This window comes from Amia ocellicauda, chromosome 16 (genome assembly GCF_036373705.1).
Source record: "Amia ocellicauda isolate fAmiCal2 chromosome 16, fAmiCal2.hap1, whole genome shotgun sequence".
In the NCBI taxonomy this organism is placed as follows: Eukaryota; Metazoa; Chordata; class Actinopteri; order Amiiformes; family Amiidae; genus Amia; species Amia ocellicauda.
The window spans coordinates 27,507,458-27,511,505 of NC_089865.1; the positions used below are offsets into that span (position 1 = coordinate 27,507,458).

Genomic DNA, 4,048 nt, shown 5'->3' on the forward strand with positions numbered 1-4,048 from the left:
AAGCTAATTTGTTTGGCATAGCGTGTTTTCCTAAACACTATTCTGTTGTACCCTGTCATAGTTATAGTCATTACAGTTCTACTATGATTCACAGATAGAGCGCTTTCCCAGTCGTGACTTTCAAACATCAGAGGCAGCGGTGCAGTTTCACGATCTCTATTCCACTGTTTCAACGCCTCTAACGCTTTATCCACATCCCCTTGCCTTGTCCAGTCCTTTACATGCATCCAATCCTTGTAAGCGTACTCAATTCTGGTTACAAAAGGCGTAGACATCTCCTCACCAGATCTTAACTCAAAAAACTCCAGACCGACATATCCCTTGTCCATTTTAAAACGGTATCCACGCGTTGTCTCATCATCCTCCAGAACCCAGATTCGGTCGAGTCTCACATCCTAACGTGAAGGAACCCTAGCCCGGGTTTTCCTCTCGGGTGTTTTCTCGTAGATAAAGTCGGACATGCTGAAGACCCAGAATCACTTCACACGTGTAAAGAGAAAAAAATATATTTTACTAAAGAATCAGTTTGGCTTAAATACAAATCTTTTGGAGTACTTGAAAAAACAGTTGAAGACCCCCCCCCCACCCACTTGTACATTCCTCTGGTGTCCTGTTAGCTCCGCCCCCACATATTTAAATTCTTCAAACCAGACTCTAACGTGATAGGCTATTCCTTCAGTGCCCTGTCAACTCCACCCCCAAATATACTAATTCTTCACCAATCCGAGGTTACTAAAGACGTAGACATATCCTCGCCACCCCCACTTGCTCAAAAAGCTCCAGACCGACATAACCCTAGTCCATTTGAAAGAGGTAACTGCTTTGGCCCTGTTGAAGAGACAGCCTTGCGGATCTCGCTTAAGTAGAAGTATCTATGTTACTAAAGAATCGGGAGGGCTTTAATAGAACTCTTTTGGAGCTTCACTCGCGTAGGGAAAAATAACTATTCTACTAAATAAATTGGGAGGACTTAAATACAACTCTTTTGGAGCTTCACTAGCTTAGGGAAAAATATCTATGTTTTCTAAAAAATCTGAAGGGTATATATAGCGCTCTTTTGGAGCTTCACACGTGTAGAGAAAAATAGCTATTTTACTAAAGAATCAGTCTGGCTTAAAAACAAATCTTGTGCAGGGTTAGAAAAACAGTTGAAGAACCGCACCACCCTGCACATTCCCTCGGAATCCATCAATATGGTAATTATTCTGTGACGCGGTACAAGCACCCACCACCCCCTAGGAAGGACCCCTACCCCCTAGGAAGGGCCCCCCCCAAGTTCAACTCAAGTTCAGGTCAAAGGATAAATCCCCCGCAGCCCCCCTTTCGAAAACATGCCTTATATTACTACTCATGTTCTCCGGTGTCCAGCTCTGTTTTGGTTTTCGGTGCCTTTCTGCGCGCCGCTCTCGGCCAGGGTATTTTCAACTCCTGAGAGGTCTGGACAGGCTCCCCATGGCTCGTTGGTCTAGGGGTATGATTCTCACTTTGGGTGCGAGAGGTCCCGGATTCAACACCCGATGAGCCCGTCTGGCCTGCCCCTTCTCTGTTTTGCGGTCCCTGGACAGGTCGCTCTCTGTGGGAGTCTGGGTCCTCTTCGTAAATGCAGGGCTTTTGACCTCAGATGCTGTTGCCAGTGTTTTCTTCTCTTTGAAACAAATGTGTATTATACAGGTTTTTGTTGTTGTTGTTGAGGAGCAGGGGCACATCTAGTGTATTGTGGAGGAGAGGAAAGAAATGTGGTTTTCCGGCTTGTTATGGAGACCTTTGCTGAACGTGTACACCTGAGCTGCACCGAAGGAGAGGCATTCTTTTGAGTTTTTTGTGGTCCTGCTGGACCATGCTCTCCGTGCTGTCTCACTGGGGGAGCGGTTACTGTTCTAGATAGACACGTCAGCACCACAGTCCATGGTATTTGTCAAAGAGCGTAGGTTTCCCGGTCTGCCTCAAGCAGGTATGCCCTTGCCAAGGAGAGGTTGTGAAGCCGCTCCTTCAGTTGGCTCGTTGGCGTAGGGGTATGATTGTCACTTGTTGTTCTCTCCCTCAGAGGGAGGTAGATCAGCTATGTGCAGTGCCAGAGCTGCTGATATCATGTTCTCCGGTGTCCCGCTCCGTTTTGGTTTTCGGTGCCTTGCTGCGCGCCGCTCTCGGCCAGGGTATTCTCAACTCTATTGAGTTGTTTGCGGTCCTGCCGGACCATGCTCTCCGTGCTGTCTCACTCGGGGAGGGGTTACCTTTCTGGATAGACACGTCAGCACCGCAGTCCATGGTATTAGTCAAAGAGCGTAGGTTTCCCGGTCTGCCTCAAGCAGGTACGCTCTTGCCAAGGAGAAGTTGTGAAGCTGCTCCTTCAGTTGGCTTGTTGGCGTAGGGGTATGTTGTCACTTGTTGTTCTCTCCCTCAGAGGGAGGTAGAACAGCTATGTGCGGTGCCAGAGCTGCTGATAGAATGTTCTCCGGTGTCCCGCTCTGTTTTGGTTTTCGGTGCCATCGCTGCGAGTCCAATCTTGCTGCTTCTTGAATTACTCAGCAACACAGATGAAACGTTCAAACAATCTTTTCATTTTCATTCGATTCAGTTTGCATTTTACAAAAGATGCAAAACGTGGAAGTAACTGAACCAGCTTCATCCGGACATTGGGTCATGCGTGGGTTTAAAGTTACGACATGAAAATCAATGAAACGGACTTCCCAGTGCTTTGAGAGTGTAGAAATGACAGTTTGAGTGTTTTTTTTGGAAAGAGATACAAGGTTTGGGAGCAGCCTCTCGCCGGTGGGGATGTAGCTCAGTGGTAGAGTGCATGTATGAGGTTCCCGCGTTCAATCCTCTAGGCCGTCTTTTAACTTAGGAAGTAGTGAAGAAATCGGTAGCCTGGGATTAATCACTCGTTCTCGTTTAGGGCTTATACGCACTCTGTACCGTCATTCTCAGAGACACACAATGTGTATGCATGCAAAGTGAAAAGTGAAAGAAACGACGAGATGGCAAGCACCCACAGCTGGTCCAATTGGAGTGCCCTCGAAAGGCTAGAGCGTTTTGTTTACGGCACCGTGAACCTCTCGAGCTTCATGTTGACGCACATACGATCTAAAACCCACGTCTTGTCCACGTCTGTAGGTGAAGTCATAGACAGACAGTTGTCAAAGCAAGGGAATTATTGGGCACTGATGCCAGGTGTGATACCTATGAGGTACACGCACTAACAGCGAGCTATAGGCTCTGCTATGCTGAGTGTTGCTTCGTGGATAGAGCGACTATCTCGCTAGTAGTAGTTATCAAGGCATTCCACTGCCTAACCCAACAGAACACACACAAACTTTGGACATCAACATACTTTGAACACCACTGTTTCACGGGACACTGTTTTGACCTGTGACCTCGTGGCGCAACGGTAGCGCGTCTGATTCCAGATCAGAAGGGTGCGTGTTCGAGTCACGTTGGGGTCAGTGTTTTGTACAACGGGAAGGCCCAACGCCAGAGTTGCAATAAAAAGTACACAAGCGGCAACGTGAATTCACAAAGCACCTAAATGTCACTGATTTTGCCACTCTCACACTTGCCATTAGGAACAAAGGAATCTACCTAGCCATGTACTTTGAACTATTGCTGCCACCTGTCCGCTGCGAATGTGCAACTAAAGGTATCTGTTTTGCGTTGACTGGGAATTGAACCTGGGTCAACTACTTGGAAAGCAGCTATTCTTGCCACTATACCACCAACAGTGATGCAGAATGGCCAACCAAAGTCAAATTCCAATCACCTATTGATCTGACAGACTATAATGAACAGTGCACGGCCTCTCTCTCTCTCTCTCACCTGAACCAGAAACTCTCTCTCTCTCTCACCTGAACCAGAAACTCGCTGCCACAGCTCAACCTGTAGCTCTGTTGCCCGAACCAGAACCAGAAACCAACCAAGTCTTTGCCGGCAACAGAAGAGTTAAACTGGGAGAAGGAGATTGAGCCGTACGAAGAATTCTTTTAAAGGACTTTATTAAATAAATAATTTTGCAAACTGCGCATGCCCGCCTGTACCCACCAGATCAGTGGAG

At 47.3% G+C, this 4,048-nt stretch overlaps 1 non-coding gene across 1 annotated transcript; it reads left to right on the forward strand.

The window, feature by feature from the left end:
- The first annotated feature begins 3,371 nt into the window (after positions 1-3,371).
- Positions 3,372-3,443, forward strand: trnaw-cca (transfer RNA tryptophan (anticodon CCA)). Its single transcript has one exon. It is a non-coding gene; the product is annotated as a tRNA-Trp (tRNA).
- The last annotated feature ends 605 nt before the right edge of the window (positions 3,444-4,048 follow it).